Source organism: Lissotriton vulgaris, chromosome 4_1 (assembly GCF_964263255.1).
Source record: "Lissotriton vulgaris chromosome 4_1, aLisVul1.2, whole genome shotgun sequence".
Classification (NCBI taxonomy): Eukaryota; Metazoa; Chordata; class Amphibia; order Caudata; family Salamandridae; genus Lissotriton; species Lissotriton vulgaris.
In genome coordinates, this window is record NC_141691.1 from 562,043,346 (window position 1) to 562,062,557 (window position 19,212).

The following is a 19,212-nucleotide window of genomic DNA, read 5'->3' on the forward strand; positions in this document are numbered from 1 at the left end:
GCGGGATTGAAGCGGACAACGGTGGGCAGCAGTTCACACCTCCCCCACTTGATTAACCAGAAAGGAGAAAGAATGAAACTATCCGGGACTTCTGATGCTCAATTCGATGCCCCTTTGAGAGACCAAAGCAGAGAGGGGGGAATCGTGTGAGAGCTGTGTGGTTGACACTGGCGACTCTCTCATACAAGATGATGTAGCCCCTGGGGTCAGGAGAGGGACGAGCGGGCAGGCCAATGGGCTGAGGATACTCCCATGGAATGTGGCAGGTCTTAAAAACAAACTGCCCTGTACGGAATGGGGCGACTTTGTCGATATATATGACATTTGTATATTTAAAGAGACTTGGTCGAGGGAAGACCTCCAATGGGTGGGTTATGCATCTTATAACATCTAGGCTTCAACGGGGAAGTGGGAGACCCTCTGTAGGCCTTTCCATCTGGGTAGGCACGCACCTTGGTTGCAGGGTGGAGCAGTCGTCAACCCCTACAAGTGACATCCAGTGCGTGCTGCTCTCCTTCCCAACAAAGGTGAAAATCGCCCTAATAAACGTGTATTCTCGCCCTGTCAACAACAGCCAGGAATCGTCCACCATTGCCCTCCTGGGAGATTTCATTCCAACCCTAGATCCGTGGATATGGCTGATTGTGGGGGGCGACTTTAACTGCCACTTCGATCCACTCACCAATCCTTTACATTCTGCCCCAATAGAAGACCTTTATTGGTCCATTCCCAACCCCCTCACCACACCCATTAAAGCATGGTCCCCACTGGCCATGCAGCTAAACTCACCCACCCTAACTTTTTCATGTAACGGTCGGACCAAATCCGACAAACCAGGGCAGACCACATTCAATAGTGTAGGCCAGGATTCCCTCATCAACTACATCCTGGTGGAAACAAGATTCTGGGGAAAAGTTCTTGATTTTCACATTGTACAAAGGCAGGGCAGCGATCATAATGCCTTGATCTTGACCCTCAAACAATGGGATCTAGGTATTGCCAAATCTTGCCCATACTTGCCAATCACCATAGCACCCTAGTAGCGAATAATAACAGAAGAAATGTTAGATGGAGCCATACTCACAAGCGCCCTGAGAAGTCAGCTAAAATCTACCATTTAGCAATGCCATCTTTAGTCAAAATGTGGGAGGCAGTAAATGTGGAGGGTCTCAATATGGTTCAAGACAAGGTAGGGTAAATACATTTTGAGCTCTCCTTGAATTGGGGGAGGTTTTCTACCCGGTGATCCGTGTTAGAGAAAATAGCCACAATAAATGCCCCTATTTCAAGGACCGGTGTCGTAAGGCCAAGCGGGGTCTATTGGATGCAGTCAAGGCCAATGACAGGCTGCAAATTAAACTTGCCAGGGCTAGATACAAACGGTCCATCCAGCTGGGAAAAATGAACTGGGAACAAGAAAGGTGGAAAATACTCAGGAGTGCTCTGGATGGTAACAATTTGAAAACCTTCTGGGCAATAGTGAGTACGGGCGACAGGGAATGGAGATCGGCTATCGAGCCCAATATAGCCCCTGAAGCTTGGGAGACCCACTTTGGGTTACTATACTCCCACACAGATGCTGGCTCTGCTAACATTATTACCATCAGCATAGTACCCGAGTCCCAGATAGAGGGGGAAGTGGAGATTACTAGCAGTGAAGTGAGGAACGACATTAACAAGCTACACTGCATCCGAGACCCAGGTTTAGATAAACTGACGGCGGATCTTTTCCGCAAAGAGCCCACAATATGGGTTCCATACTTGTGTGCTTTATTTAATGCCGTACTGAAGGGTTCAAACCCCCCGATACTTGGCGTGGGGCTGAGATTGTTCCCATATTAAAAAAAGGTTGTCCCCTCACACTCTCCAACTATAGGCCGATAAGTTTAATCGATATTTCCAAAAAACTCTTTGACCAGGTGCTCCTGGACCGCGTCCAATGTTGTCTGATAGAAGAGCAAATATTAAGTCCTTATCAGGCCGATTTCAGATAAAAAATGTCAACCGTTGACCACATATTCAGATTACAACTACTCTTCTGGAAAACGGTGACTATAGAGGGTGGCAAATTTCATATTTGTTCATCTGAAGTCGGCCTTCGACCTTGTACCCAGAGAAAAACTTTGGAGGGTGCTTAGTGACCTAGGGATTCCTCCATACCTCCTCAATGCCATTAAACGACTACACCTTGATAATTTTGCACAAGTGCGCTCTGGAAGGCACAAGGAACTCACTTCCCGTTTCCCTGTCCAAAAGGGGGTACGGCAGGGATGTGTTTTAGCCCCCACTTTATTTTGACTTTTTATAAATGATCTCATCAACCATCTTAAATTAATTAAGGACAACGATGCTCCAAAGTTAGCTTCAGGAAAGGTCCCTGCGCTGATGTTCGCAGACGATACTCTGCTACTTTCAAAATCGCCTATGTGCATTTGTTTTGAATTTTTTTGCAAGTCAAGAGGGCTGGAGATCAACCTAGCTAAAATGAAATACATGGTCTTCAACCCTCCCCACACAACCCACCCAAACCCTTCCCTACATGGTATTCCCTTAGAAAGAGTTAAGAATTTGATTACCTAGGAGTTCCCTTCGCAGATTATTTTGAATGGGGTCCACAGTTGGACAAAGCAAGGCTTAGATTAACACAGACAGTGGGTGGTATAATGAAATTGTATAGATCAGTTTTTAAACCAGCCGCCCCTGTGATGGAAATCTATAAAGCCCAAGCGAGGGGTGCCACACTTTATGGGGTGGAGTTGTGGGGGCATTGTCCTACTGGCAATCTGACAAAGGTAGAGAATAACTTCATGCGACAGCTACTGGGCTTACCCCGCAGCACCCCCCTAACTTCCCTTCGCATGGACCTCGGAATAAGGCTGGGCAAGCTGGATCTCTGGAGTATGCCTGAGACATCGTGTGCTAAGCTTTCCAGGCTGGACCTAGTTAATTCCTACAGTGCAGCCAAATTAAAGTCCATCCGAGAAAGCACCTCAAGTGGTCGTCTAACTACAGAATTCCTAGTGGTAAAGGATGTATATAGCAGGGAATCCTTTTTAGATTTTGTTCAACCCCCACTGGCTAGGAAACTATTTATTCAAATGAAACTGGGGACCCTCCCAATGGCAGCATATACCAGCAAATGGGTGAGAGACCAAATGGGTGAATGTCCTGCATGTAAATACAAGGCGGAGTCTGAATTACATGTTTTGCTCCTCTGCCCTGCCTATTGGTTGCCACGCAAGCTTTGGTTATTCCAACTATGTAAGAATCCAGCATTTGTCCGTTCCATAGAGGCTTACAGAGTCCTAAAGTACGACACTCACTCACCAATTGTCTTCTCGGTATCGCGTTTCCTAAATTGTATGTGGCATACTCGTCGGGCCTACCTAAAGTAGATCTCAGGGGGATGAAGCTTTGTACTAACTGGCGAAGGGCGAGCATGTCCATATCCAGGCCTTTCGCCTTGCATCGCTGTCCCACAGTGCTATTTTAGCATAAAATGTTATCACTAAGCATGGGCGAATTTTGCGAATCTGGCGTTCGCAAATTTTGCGAATTTGCAAACTCGCAATCCGCAAAATCCGCGAATTCTCGCGAATTTGCGGATTTGTTTTTTTTTGTGTTTGCAAGGGTTTCTGCCAGTTCGCGAGGGTTTGGTACCAGTTCGCAATTGCGAACTTACTTGTCGGCTCGCAACGGTCGCCACTATGTTGTTTCTACGTCTGGTTCATCATCACAGGTTCCCAGCACCCTCTGTTTCACCACTGCCACCCTCTGTTTCACCCATGCCACCCTCTGTTACATCAATGCCACCCTCTGGTTCATCATCACTGTAGATTATGGGGGGGGGAAAAGCAAGCACACCTGCCCTGCTTCAACTGACATGAATTAATTTGGGGTTAGTTTATTAATGTGTCACTGTTTTAAAATTCCAGGTCTGGCACCTGCTTCCTTATCAGTAATTTGCTTTCTGTTGCAGTGCAATTTTTTTTCCAGGACCTTTGTGGCCTACTTGTAGCTATTCTATAAGCCTGCTGTGAGGGTCAGAGCAGGGTCATACAATTGTTGCAACTAGCAACTGAACTCTGGAGGGGCCCCAGTCAGGAAGCACTACAGGGAATGGTTACTAATGATGAGTTTGAACTCTTGCACCTGCCGTGTGCTTTCAGTTTTGCAAAACTCTTTTTTTTGCACTTTCGCGGGATTCGCGGGGCGCGAACACGCGCAAGATCGGATTCGGAAGCCGCAAATTTGTGCGAAAATGCAATTTTTTTTTTGCGGCGTGTAAATTCGCAAGGTTTTGTGCGTTTCCGCGAGCCGCTTGTAGCACAAGGCGCGAAGTTACCCTCGCGGTCGTTAAAGGGCGCGGCCATCTTGTTTGCATGACATATTTCCGTTTCCGGGCGCGAAGTGTAATCTCGCAAAGTGTGCGGCTCGCCAGTGCAATTTCGCGGGTGTTCGCGAGGAAAATCTCGCGCGAACTTACCCGCGCTGTCGTGAACGGGCGTGGCCATCTTGTTTCTCATTCATTGCTATGGTTCTGGGCATGCTTTTGGTATCGTCTCTGTATCTCTGCCATCCTTTGCTTGCTTGAAGTCTTTTTTGATCTATTTTACTTATTATCTATCTCTCTATTTTTCTTGCTCTATATTTTTGTGTTTTCTGCTACTTTTGGTTAATTTTAAACTACTTTTTTCAACTCCTTACTTTTCTTCTCTTCCCTATTCTATTTTCTTTATTATTTAGCTTCCTTTCTGCCCAGACCATGGTGAAGGGAGCCGGGAAGCATCCCGAGAAGGGGAAGGGTCCCGCACCCCGTGCCCGGCTCCCGTGCGGGCGTTTGAGGGGGGAGCAGGTCGTACCCCGGGAGATCTTTAGCCCGGAGGAGGTCGGCGCACTCATTTTTTATGTTCAGCGCCGCCTCCCCAGGACCATCATGGCAGGCGGCAGGATCGGTGTCGGGTACGGGATCCGGGAGTGCCGGAAGCAGTGGGAGAAGGTGTGCCTGGCCATGTACCACCACTCTCGGGTCCGGCGCACCTACAACCAGGCCACCCACCGCTGGACGGATGTCCTGGACCGTGAACGAGATCTGCTCGACCTGCTTGGCCTTGAGATGCCCGGGCTTGGTGAGCAGTAGTAGCTATTTCTTTACTACTCTGTTTTCTCCTGCTCTGTGTGTTATATTGCAAATTTTTGTTTTTTACCAAGAGCAATAATGCTGCTCATTACATTGTAGGTAAATTATATTTCAAAATCTTCTGTGCATTTCAGGTGCACTGCTCTCCTTCTCAGTAGTGTTGCTACTATGCTTATTTGTTTTCGATGTTGTGTTCATTTCATTGGCCTGTGAAATTATGCATGAGTGTAGTTTAAAGAACTGCGTAATGCTAGACACTAAGGTTCAGATTTTTAATTACCGGCGCATCCCTGCAAAGTAGCAGGAATGCGCCAGTAATTGTGCGCCACGCCACCACCACCCATGGTGCGCCGTACTTACAATGCGGCGCACCATGGGCCCAAAACGTCACCAAAGCGTTACGCATCTGTGCCGTAAAGGCGGCGCATTGCTGGAGTTGCGTCGCAACGATGGCGCAGCTCCATCAATGCTCTGGGGTGCCCTATCTCCCCAATGCTGCGTCAAGCCGTACGTCTGCTTCAAGCAGGCGCAGGGTTTGAGTCACGCATCATTGTCGTTAAAGTGAGTGATTGAAATCTTGTAGATTTCCCTCAGCCACTTTTAGGATGCGTTCCTGCGCAGGAACGCCCTCCCTTGTGCCAGAACGCCCCCTGATGGCGCAGGGCTTTACAACGTGATGCATCTCCCATATGCGTCACGTTGTTAATATACGCCGCACCATTGCGCCTCTTTTGTTCTGCCGCTGCGTCACAAAAGTCACGCAACAATGGAGCAAAAGAGCCTCAAGGGGCTTCTAAATCAGCCCCTACAGACTCAAGTCCAGTCCTTCCTTTGTACACATGGCGATAAGAAGAAATAGTGGTGGTGGATTGATAGTTTGAGTATTTTAATGACTGGTTAATGTAGTAGGAAACTTTAGTGTTGTCGCTGATCTGCAATCACGATGGACTTTGTCTGTCACTTCGCGTGCTGCGGACTGCTGCCTGCCAATCCTAGGCAAACCTTTTTAGTACTTTGTTTAGTGAGTTACATAAGAAGTTTCCAATTCGACGGTCCGCAAATCCAGCAATACTAATAACGTAGTAGACCACATAAAAACGGTCAATAATATATCCCGTGGAATAGTTGTCTATTTGCTATTTCGCCAAAATATTTTGTTATTGTTCTTTTGAAATGTTTGATTTGGTTGACAAATATCATCCATTTTTTTTGGTCTTTCTTTCTTTCATGTTGACATCAGCTCCCCCCAGGGGCAAGAGGACACAGGAGGAGGAGGAGGGTGCTGTTCAGGATGCAGGCCAGGATCGGGCAGGCGAGGGCTCCTTTGCTGGCCCCAGTAAGTTTTAATTTTAATATAGAGTACTTATTTTTTCCTTCGATTTTTTCTAAATCGTCTTTGATCTTCTTGTAGACTGGATCTAAATTCTTATCCTGCCTCGACTATGACTCCCTGTGGTATTACTAGATTATTCTTATTAGTCTGTCTGTGTAGCTAACTAAGATTGCACATTTTGCAATTCCATTGGACTCCCATTCTAGTCAGCAATAGCTCTATGCACTGAGTGCAGTCCTCTGAGATTGTCCATAATGTCTTTTCAAGTCTCCTAAATGTTTATGCTTTGACAATTGCCAACAATAAAAAGGTGAATGACCACCAAGAAAGAATAAGATACTACTTTACTTTTGGTTTGGCAAAGGCTTTCTTTAACTATGCCAAATCCCCCCTTTCCCACCATGGATTTTCTTCAAATGACTTGCAACCAAAATTACACATTCGCACGAGTGCTCTAAGACCCCAGAACTCAGTTGCAAAAATCTAGAACACCCCGAAACACATGCAATCCTACTGCTAGGGCTAACCCTAACGAACCCTAAGTTACAAAAAATGCCAAAAGGCTTTTCCTTATGGATTTTGTCCCAACCACTTCTATCCGGTATTAGACCTTCCCAGGAATGCCCCAAGACCCGCCAACCCACCCGCCAAAAAGCACAACACCCCCAAACAGCCAAAAAGGAAAATCTCATACTTACAATATTTCTCGGCCTTCAGTCCAAACGCGCTGTGCAGCTAGGCCATAACTCCTGTTTTCCACCACGGATTTCCTGAAAAGCAAATGCAATCAAGATTAGACTGTCCCAGCAGTTCTCCCAGACCCCAAAACTCACCCACAAACACCCGGAACCCCCCAAAGAGCACCTCAAAGGCAAGCAAGTCAGCAAAAACCCACAAAAAATTCCGCCTCCGATTTGGTCCAAACTACTTTTATCCGGTATTAGAGCTTCCCAGCAATGGCCCCAGAGCCGTCAACCCAGGAGAAAACTGGTAGAAGACCCCCAAACAGCCAAAAAGCAAAAGTACAAAAATGGGGACTTAGTCATTTTCTTGCCAATTTCCCAAATCACTCCGCGCGCGCTTTGCAGCTAGGCCCTAACTCCCCTCTGCCACCATGGATTTGCTTCAAACCTCTTGCAAACTAAAGTATCCATAGCCAGCAGTGCTCCCAGACCCCGAAACCCACCCACAAACACCAGGAAGCCCACCAAACAGACCCCCGAATATGCTACATTGAGGAAAATGTCAGAAATAGCAAAAAAAAAATCAGAGTGGATTTTGTCCCAACCACTTCTATCCGGTATTAGACCTTCCCAGGAATGCCCCAAGACCCGCCAACCCAACCGCCAAAAAGCACAACACCCCCAAACAGCCAAAAAGGAAAATCTCATACTTACAATATTTCTCGGCCTTCGGTCCAAACGCGCTGTGCAGCTAGGCCATAACTTCCATTTTCCACCACGGATTTCCTGAAAAGCAAATGCAATCAAGATTAGACTGTCCCAGCAGTGCTCCCAGACCCCAAAACTCACCCACAAACACCCGGAACCCCCCCAAAGAGCACCTCAAAGGCAAGCAAGTCAGCAAAAACACAAAAAAAAATCCGCCTCCGATTTGGTCCAAATCACTTTTATCCGGTATTAGAGCTTCCCAGCAATGGCCCCAGAGCCGTCAACTCACCCGCAAAGAAGTAGAACACCCCCACAAGTGCTGAGTCTTTCTTCATTGGGCATAATCCAGCCCTCTGCTTTGATGGAAATAGGAGTCGGGAGGAGGAGGATAGAGGAGCATGTTCTTCTGAACTTGTGAACCTGAGGAATGCAGACTGCGGCACCTTCAAATCAATAAGCAAACAAGTGAAGACAGTTCTGCTGATGGGCTTGTTTTTGTGATTAGGTGATTAAAGTTTGAATTATATGAACTGTGCACAACAAAGAAAGACAGACACACAGGAATAAAAGTGAATAAGGACGAAAAAGAAAGTTATTGATTCATTGTCTCATTTCCAGGGCTCGGTGTCAGGGTCCAGGAATAAGAATAAGGCTTCGTCATCATACTCTGCGAATTCAGGCAGGGTGAGCTCTATGTCACCTAACAGAGAAGAAATTCCCTCATCTACGTTGCTGTCCACCTCGTCTTCATCCGGCGTGCTTTCTCGTACTCTGTAATCTGGTGGTATGAGGTGCTGATTCATCTTGATCATTGTTAACCTCTCCACATTTTTGGGCGAGAGGCGGCTCCGTTTGGGAGTTACAATGCCACCAGAAGCACTGAAAACACGTTCAGAAGACACGCTTGCGAGTGGGCAAGACAAGTAGTTTAAAGCCAGGTTGGAGAGCTGTGGCCACAATTCTTTTTTCCCATGCCAATACGCCAATGGGTCTGCATTAACATAGACCTCTGTTGAGTCATTCAGATAGTCCTGCACCATCGACTCAAGGTCCTCCTCCAAGGTTGCTCCACTTTGCTTAGCTGTTGCTGTGACCTGTTGAGAACCACACCCAAGCCTAGTTAGCCAATCCTCTTCTGCATCCAATGTTACTGTTGTGTCTGGTGCAGATGATCCGGTTGCCGGTATCTTTAACGGCTGAGAGGTCACTTGTGCCACAGCCACAGGTGCAGAAGTGGATTGTTTTGACTGGGGTTGGCCTGCTGATGCTGATGTACTGCCTTTTCATTTTAAGACATTCATCACCTTGTAGGCGCTCTAATAATTTCTCCGTCAAAACAAAAGGGTCTTGGTTTTTTTCATTTTTTTGAAACACAGAAGATACCGCCTTCAGTTGGTGCTCCAGCATGTACAACAATGGGATAGCTTTTCCCAAATTACAGTCCTCCTTGCTGACTGCACGCGTGAAGACCTCAAAAGGACGAAGCTTGTCTGTTAGGCTTTTAACTATTTCCCATTGCGCCGCATCCATCCTCAGGTCCTTGTGAGCTGTACTCTGTTTTAAGAAATAGTGATCGAGTACCATATACTGCTCATACAGACGCTCAAGCATGTAGAAGGTTGTGTTCCAACGTGTTGCCACCTCCTGGATGAGTGCTTTTTACTGGCATTCGACGTTCATGTAGCAGGCTCCTCAGATGCTTCCGGGCCTTAAAAGAATGGCTGAAATGGTTGCACATTTTTCGGCAGGTGTCCACTACCTCGTACGCTGGACTGTCTTTATCACTCAAGAATTTTTTAACAACCAGGTTTATACAGTGCGCCAAACACGGCACTCTGAAATAGTGACCCAGCTCCATGGCCTTAACTAGATTGGCGCCATTATCCGTGGAAACATAACCAACCTGGTGTTTTTTTGGGGACAGCCAGTGAAGGACCTTTGTGTTAAACTCATCCAACATGTTTTGTGCTGTGTGACGTTTCTCCAAGCCAAACATGGCTAGTGTTGCATGTTTCCGAGCAGCTTTAAAAACTTGGTCCGGGTCAACACCTGCGTTTAGCTTTGCTTTAACCCCTGAAAAAGAGACCCAGTGTGCAGTGATGCACATGTAATCAGCGCCTGCGCCACTGGTCCACATGTCTGTTGTCAGATGTATAGTGTGAACAGCACTCTTCTGCAAAGCTGCCCCAATCACCTCCAGCATATCTTCATGTAGTGCTGGAACCGCAACTCTGGCAAAATAGAACCGGCTAGGAACCTTCCATTTAGGGCAGAGCGCTGCCACTAATTCTAGAAAACCAACCCCTTCTACAAAAGAAAAAGGGAGAAGGTCCAGAGATAGCATTTTAGCCAGCTTAGTGTTATACAGACACGTCAGTGGGTGGTTGCGTTCATATTGCGTTTCTGTAAACAACATCTTTTTAATGTTGCCCTGGACCAAGCATTTATGGGATGATGATGGTGATTTCTTCGACCCAGTTACGCTCGCTGATGAACTTTTTCGCATTGGTGTCTCACTCTCTCCCACACTCTTAGTGTGGCTCACATGGGGTGTGCTGCTGACAGGGGTACTGGGTGTAAGTGAAGTGTTTGACACGTCTTCTTCCTCCTCGTCATCATCAGATGAAACATCAACTTTTTCATTACGTGCAATTCGGGCTTCCTTGATCGCCTGTAGGTGCGCAAACCATTTGACAGCGTGCTTTCTTTCAAGATGACCTCTCTGGCCTCCGGTACCATAGTTGGAACTAAACTTACCACGACTAACTGCCAACTTACAAATGCTACAAATGGCGAGGTTTTCCTTTTTTGGGCAAACACTAAAGAAGTCCCAAACTGCGGACTTGAAATGTCTTTGGGGGCCGGAGGAGGCAGCGATACTGGTGGTGGTGGTCCTGCTGCTATTGCCAGATGAAGTGGAGGATGTGGATTGCCGAACTTCAGTACGTTTTGCACTTTCACCACCACTAATTGAGGTCTAGGTGGATGGAGGTCCCTTCTGGCGAGTAAGAAATATGGAAGCGGTAGGTGTTGGTGTACTAGTTAACCCGAATGATTGTGGTGTTTCTTCCATTGCCTCCTCGTCGACAACATCATCACACTCAGCAGCTTCTCGGGCTAGGGTCAAAATGTCTTTTTGCTGCATGCCCGCTGGGGCTGCAGTGACCTTTATGATGACTGCGTCGTCGTCGTGAGAGTCTTCATCAGCAGGAGTATCCGCCACTTCTTGTTGAGCCTCATCACACTCCATAACTATGAGTCTTTCGACGGCCTTCCTTTTACGCTTAACTACCTTTGTCAGATCATGGTGTGCCTCACTCTCAGACAGCAGTGATGGTTCCCAATTTAGATCCGTATCATCAAAAGGAGGTGTGCTTGAAGAAGATGTAGACCTCACCCTTGATCTCTTCCTTGCTAGTGGTGTGGAAGACAATGAATGATCATCAGGAGGAGTGGCTTCCTCAAATGATACCTCGCCTTGATTGTCGATTTCCTGATGTGCCCCTACTTCGGGAGGAACAACTATTGTGGGCACTTGTGACCCTCCATGCACCTCTGCTTGTGCATCTCCTTGCGCTGCCTCTCCTTCCACATGTACTTGGGCTTGTACTTGCACATGTGGTTGTTGTTGCGGCTGTGGTTGCTCAACACTCGTCAGATGAGTTACAACAACCTGTGTTGATTCAGGGACATTGCTGCTACTTTCTTGCGATGAGCCAACATCACTGGTCGATGGTGATTGAACAACTAGACTAAGTGCCTCTGCAGCACTCAAGGGCTTGGACTTAAGTTGGAGTGGTGGTGGTGGTGGCACTGAGCCCAATGGAGCGGGGGTGCTGCTCCCAGCTTGGTCCCCAGCAGATCCCGCTGCTGCTGCAGGCGTACTTTTTTTTTTACTCCCAACAAACGTGGCGGGCGGCACACCAGTCTCCTTGGTAACTTGCTTCTTCTGCTCCTTACTGGCAACTTTCTTGCTAGAGGAGCTACGGGGAACTTTTTTTGGGGCCATCTTCTTCAGAGCAGGTCAGAACAGCAGGCCGCAGTTGCACGAGTTGTAGAGTTGTCTGTGGCCAGACGTGACGTCGCGTGACGTTATACTGCACACACACACCGCTGCAGGACTTCTTCCTGGCACTGGTTGTTCTCTTGAGTCTTGTGCACCTAAAAGCAATGGAAGACAGAGGAACATCAGTTCAGTTATACACCCCCAAAAAATTGAAAAAACACAGAAAAATCAGCACAATCCCATGCCCTCCATGATGTTTAAATTCAAGACACCCCACAGAAAGACTAGGCACATGCACCACTCACTACTCCTGGTGAAAAGGCCACAACAACAGCCCAAAAAAACGAAAATCACAGAAAAATCAGCACAATCCCAAGCCCTCCATGATGTTTAAATTCAAGACACCCCACAGAAAGACTAGGCCTATGCACCACTCAGTACCCCTGGGCATAAAGGTTGAAAGCTAGGCAAAATAGTTGCAGACCTAAGAACACTGCCTGCATTCAAAATGGCCCCCTACCTCCCAGCACATGGCCAGGGCCTGTAGCAGCACTCAAAATGACCCCCACCCACATGGCCTGTCCCCATGAACACCCCAAAAAATCAAAAAACACAGAAAAATCAACACAATCCCATGCCATCCAGGCCCTCCATGATGTTTAAATTCAAGACACCCCACAGAAAGACTAGGCACATGCACCACTCACTATCCCTAGTGAAAAGGCCACAACAACAGCCCAAAAAAACGAAAATCACAGAAAAATCAGCACAATCCCAAGCCATCCAGGCCCTTCATGATGTTTTTATTAAAGAGACCCCACAGAAAGACTCAGTCCACCAACCACTGAGTACCCCTGGGCAAAAGGCCCCAACCACAGCCCAAAAATCGAAAATTACAAAATTGTAGTTGCAGCAACTGTAATTGCCCAAACAAACTTACTTGTGAAATTTCTAATCCAAAAGTGATCCAAAGAAAGTCAAAAAGGCCTCAAATCCAAATATCCAGCAGCATCCACAAAAAGTAATCCTTCCAGCTCCAGATCCAAATGAAAAGTGACCAGGAGATGGACAAAGCACTGGGAGGAGCCTGCTGGACAGGCATAGGAAGTTGGAGACTGTGGGGCACTTCCTTCCTCCCACCCCCCCCCCCCAAATGGACTCCTTGCAAAAAAAAGTGCAGGCTAATGTCAACTTGAGGAGTTATTCTGATAAAATTCATCATTTTCAGAAGGTTTATGCTGCTTGCTGGTGGATTTCTTGTGCAGAATTGCAAATTTTGTATTTTGAGATTGCGAGATTGTTGCTGCCCGCCGCATGTACGGATTCGCGATTGCGAACTCTCGCGATACGTGATCACGGCGTACTCGCGTTGACAAACTCTCGCTGTGCAAGGTGGCGAGCGCGATGACGTAATCGCGGTCGCCAAACATCCGCGGGATCTCGCAGCAAGATCCAAAATGACGCAGCACTCGCAAAATATCGAGAAAAAATACTCGGCAAACGCTGAATGGCTCTTTCGGTCAACCCCTTGCTGCGCATGGCTGAAGGCCATGTGCAGTGTGTAAATGGCTGCCTGTGGGGGTTGGAGGCAGGTTCTGACCATGGGCAGGGAAATCACTCTGTCCTTTGGGTGGGGCTCCCCGTGCCGACCCCAACTTGAGGATTGGGGGTGTTCAACAGGGGGCAACAGGGAACCCACATTGACTAAAGAGCCTGGACGAAGGCTGTGCAGGACATGGGGATTGCTACCTGTGGGGAATGGATACAGTGCCTGGGACATACCAGGCCCTATGGCCAACCCCTGCTGCGCATGACTGAAGGCTGTGCACAGCGTGATTGTGGTTGCCTGAGGGGATTTGGATACAGGACCTGGCTCTGTGGCCCCCATCCACATTTATTATAGATTTTGGCCCCGGAAATGTGATTCCAGGGGCCTAGTAACGCTCATGGAGAGGGGCAAAGATTCCCACCTCCCCAATATAATGACATGCGGTCCTTGCGTGTGGGAACCAAGGGTCGTACTAAGGCTTGGGACAAACCCCTCTCAGCCATTGTCCCCTTTTATAATGGATGTTTGACCCAGTGATGTGGTCCTTGGGCCTAATAAGGCTCGTGGAGGGGTGCTGCATGACCACCCTGCTGGTGGTTGACTACAGGTCCTGGCCGAAGCCATGCATAGCATTAAGTCGCACTCTTGTCCTCCAGCACATGCTAATGTCAACATGAAATATGTACAAATTATTTGAAATTCTCACAGATTCATTTATTCCTGCGATCATTTTATTCAGTTCTTTAACCCTTATCCAACACGTTTTTCGTCGCATAAAGGAATTAAGCCAGCGACTTCCTCAAGACTAAAAGATACAGGAAATATATACCATTGTAATGCGTCACTCCATCATACTAATCCTTTGCCCATATTTTGTGACAGTCATGTAATTCAATGCCTTATTTTCTTTTATGGAGACTTTATAGTGGAAACCCATGCACATTCATATGATATTAAGGGGTCAATGTCCACCCGACATCCTCGCATTGTTGGGACCAGCCGCCAGACATGAGGCAGGCCCGCACCACAAATTAGGATGCAACTGCCCCCCTGCAGGTCGCATTCCGCAGTTTACCATTTCGGCGGGAACTACTTACTGCAGCACCCCCGCAATGTCAAATTGCCATGTTGTGCATTTTTATGCACAATGTGGCATGCACCGTTGGTGCCTGTCACCTTGTGCATTGAAATGCCCCCAAGTGCACCCCCCACTCCTCCCGGGGCCTGCATCAGGCCCCCAAAGCAACTCCCCACCAGACTTTCCATGGTGGCATCGCCACCATGGAAAGGCCATTCTCCACAACCATCCCAATATGGATGGCAGTGCCTGCTAGGCACCACCACCATATTAGTGGCCCGAGTGCGCCCGGCCGGCAATCGGAACGATTGCTGACCGGCGGAAAAGCGGCGTCGCACTTTACGTCCCCCGTGAGACCCCCGACATTATAATATGGCGGGGGTAAATTATGTTACGATGGAGGGGGAATTGCCACCGCCGGGCTGGTGGTCGCGATCTGCCCACCATGGTAATCAGCCCCAAAGTTTGAAATTACATCTGCATAATAAGTAACAGTATATTATTAATTTCCGAATCTTTCTGATTTGGTCATATGACATGAAATCCAATGGATCAGTAAATACTCTATGTGCTAAGCAACAGTCTTTCAGTATTACATCCTTTACCAATATTAAGAACTTCATTGTTAAACTCTGATTGGTGCTGCCAAGGTATCGCATTTCCAACTATGCTTCTCCAGTCTGTGCCCATATTTATTTCAGTATTGTGCACCCAACAATACTCCAATGTGTTTGTAAGCTGTACAAAGACTTCACTTAGGGCCGATTCCGATCTCGGTCAGAAGGGCTCCGATTCGGGTTCAGGGTTAGCGGGTTGGATTTGTAGGCTGAATTTCCGGCCGGTTTTACACGGGTCCGGACGACAAAATACTATGGGAACAAGCGTGAAATCCCCGGCCGAATCGTTTCCAGGCCCGAACCACTCCATACATCTCGGCCGTAAGCTAACCGTGGCGCACAATGGAGGCGAATTCCGACCGAGCCAGTACGATGCACGATTCGGACAGCCGGATTGAGTCGGAGCTTCCGGCTCACAATAGCTCCCGGAGCTGGACTTTGGGGGTCCACTCTGGACCCCATTTTACCTGCAGCCTTACGGCTTGGACACAGGGGGAGACCCATGGGTCTCCCCAACACATGCATGTACGGTGCGGATGGCACCGATGCATACAAACTTTAGGGGGCGCACTTGTCGGGAACGTACCCATTCAGTCAATGGGAGCCCATGAACGCTTTGTACGACCGGCTCCGTTTGACTTCCAACCAAAACGAGTCCGACAGCATACGGCCGCATCGTACTCATTGGGTTGGACTGCAGGAGTCTGGATTGGTCGGAAAACACCCCGGATCTGGCTCGGTAGGAGTTATTTCTGACCCAGATCGGAATCGGCCCCTAAGTATATTGTTATAGAAGGGTTCCAGATTACTTGTTAAGAAGTAGTTGTCTAAATGGAGATAAGGAAAAACATTAAACCATGATATAATTTATTCCATTTGGAAACCCATCGTTGTGAATCCCATATAAGCAACTCATCAGTTTACTGCTGATATTTCCTACCTTAAAGCCAGTTATACTTTCATCCCAGCATGGATATAATATTCTCTGAAGGAGTTCTGAAAAGATGCAGTACTGTCTTCTTCAAACGTTAACATTAATTATCTGTGGATCCAAAGTGATCTGAATAGTTATTCAAAAGGCACTCACCCCATTCTCCAGATTCAAGAGTAGTCTTGATTGGATGGTGTCATCATTTTCTATGATGTTACTTTTTATTGTTCTCGTACCTTTCAAATAAAATCATATATGAGATGTCAGTCCATTGACTCCCTATGCTTAACTGAAAACAAATAGACTATTGTGCTCTTGATCAAAAATAATATTACTATAGTGCGCCCTACCGGTACAGAGCCAACTAGTTTCCGTGTGCGACGAGCAAGTGAGCAACGTCTTCCTCATACAAACGGATGATGTGCAGCCTCGTCAATTAAGACCCCCAAAAGTGAAAAGGGACAACTGTTTGACAGCTATTCATCCAAAATTGTATCAGCAATCTTGGAATTTATTACTGAATTGTTATTGTTTGCTTTGTAGGTTATAAGCCTGTCTCAATTTTTATCTCTAATAATACTCTTCGACCCCGTGTCATTTATCATCAGATATGAAGAACACGTATATTCCCCAATCTTGTCTACTTACTTGTGTATCTGGTAAAGCATGCATAGTTGGACCTAGACTATCATCGAACAGTATCAATTATTTATCGATTGACAAACCAGTTTCATTTAGTTAATATAATAGTTGCTACGTGGTATGATGAAGGCAAATCTTAATCTTAGCACTTTCAAATCGCATCCGAGCATGTTACACTGAACATTGTTGCTTACATTTACATTGTCATTAATGACATTGTAATAGTGTGAACATCAGTAAATGATATTCAACATGTCATCACTGTGATGTTCATGCTGACAGTCTATACATATTTAGTTCACTTATTCGCCCAGAAAGTATTGAAGCTCATGATCAGTGTTGAGGCCCATTTCAGCGCTCCTCAGCTGTAATATCCACATTGCCTCTTATATATGTATAATAAAGGAATATGTGAACATTTAGAATAATGGGGCCTCATTCCGATGTTGGTCAGAAAGCATTCAAACGACTCCTTGTCAGAATTGGTTCTGACCAACCTTGTGTTCGGCACTCCGACCGACCACTTACAATGTTTCCGAACACTGTTTGGTTGGACTACCATTGACTTCAATAGGATCCTCTGTTCCGGCCAAAAACACAGGCCCCCATTGAAAATTGGGGTGGTTGCGGAAAACCTTGCACCCTGCCGCAGGCACCCCATGGTGACTGCCACCCTGTGCATAGTTGTAAAGAGGGGTCCAGGGGTAAACCCGCGGGCCCCAATCAGAGTAAGCATGGGCGAATTTTGCGGATCTCGCGTTCGCGAATTTTGCGGATTTGCGGATTCGCAATCCGCAAAATCCGCGAATTCCCGCGAATTTGCGGATTTTTTTTTTTTTTGTGTTCGCCCGTGTTTCTGCCAGTTCGCGAGGGTTTTTACAATTTCGCAATTTGCGAACTTACCTGTCGGGTCGCAAGTTTTGCGAACTTGTTGTTTCTACGTGTCCAGCCTGTTTGGGACACTCTTCTTCATCACTGCCACTCTCTGTCACCACTGCCACTCTCTGACTACTCATGCCACCCTCTGGCCCACCCATGCCACCCTCTGTTTCATCACCACACCCTCTGGTTGTCCAGTGTACATTATTTTCGGCAAAGCAAAGCACACCTTCCCTGCCTCAAGTGACCTGAATTAATTTGGGGCTGATTAATGTGTCACAGAATATTTTTTTAGCTGGCACCTGCTTCCTTAGTGCGCCCTGATTAGTGATCTTTTGCACTTGCTAAGTGCTTTCATTGTTGCAAAATTAGTTACAACACCTGCCCTGCCCCAACTGACAATAATGAATTAGGGGCTGATTAATGGATTTTAACTTCCAGCCTGGCTCCTGCTTGTCTCCCTTAGCTGTAATTCAGGACCTTTGTGGCATATGTGTAACTATTCTGAGGTTCAGAGCAGGGTCACATAATAGTTTCAACTGGCAACTGAACTCTGGAGGGGCCCCTCAGGAAGCACTACAGGAAATGGCTACTAATGAGGAGCCTGAACTTTTGAACCTGGTAAGTAGTTACTTTCAGTTTTGCTAAGAGCGTATTTCTGCAATTTTGCACTTATTCGCGGGGCGCGAACTCACGCGAACAGTGCGAGCAGTGCGAGCAAAATCCGCTGCTCGCGGATTTGCGGATTTTGCTGGAGATTCGCGAATCTCGCGGATTGCGAATTTCCCGAAAATCCGCAAAATCCGCGAGCGGAACGGATTTTCCGCCCATGCTTAAATCAGAGGTCTTTGGGTGAAGGGAGTGTGCTACGGGCTCCTAAAATCAGTTTCCAACAGCCCTTCCGTGTCGGACAGACCGATTCAGAAAGGCTGTTTTGAATCCTACTTTGTAATACTTCAGTCAGAAAGACGATCCATAGAGATGTACGATTTGGCTCTAACTGACTCAGAGTCTCTGAATGTTAGTCGGAACTTAGTCTGAAAGACTGAACGGTTACCTTCTATAATAATCAGTCGGTCGGAAAAAATTCTGAGTCAGTGCGAAACATGGGTTCCGACACAGGTTAGGAAAATCCGAATGCCGTTCAAAGCATTTCCGACCCAATAAGTTAATAGACATGGAGCATCAGGTTGGCTGCCTTCAGGGGTTTGGACATTGGGTTTGGCTGCAGGCTGTGCCCTGCAGCCAACTCCCTGCTGCGCATGACCGAAGGCCATGTGCAATGTGAGGATGGCTGCCTGCAGGGGTCTTGGAGGCCTCAGGTCAGGTCCTCTGCCCAACCTCCTCACTGTGCGTGAGTTGCAGGGCTTTGTTGTGGGAATCCCTGCCTGCAGGGTTGGACTAGGGCCTGGGTCTGGCCAAACCCCCATTGTGTAGTGTAGTTCCTATATTCCCAATAGGCTCTGCGCATTGGAATAACATAAACAGCAGTGTAGACGTAGGACTGAGGTCATCTAGGTCTCTACTGACTATGTTAGACTTAATTAGTTTTGCCAGCTACCTCAGAGGTCACTAGAAACTTTCTCGAATGAACAGGGAGGGGTTAGCTTTCCTGATTCAGACAAGAAGGGATTAGTTTCTGACAA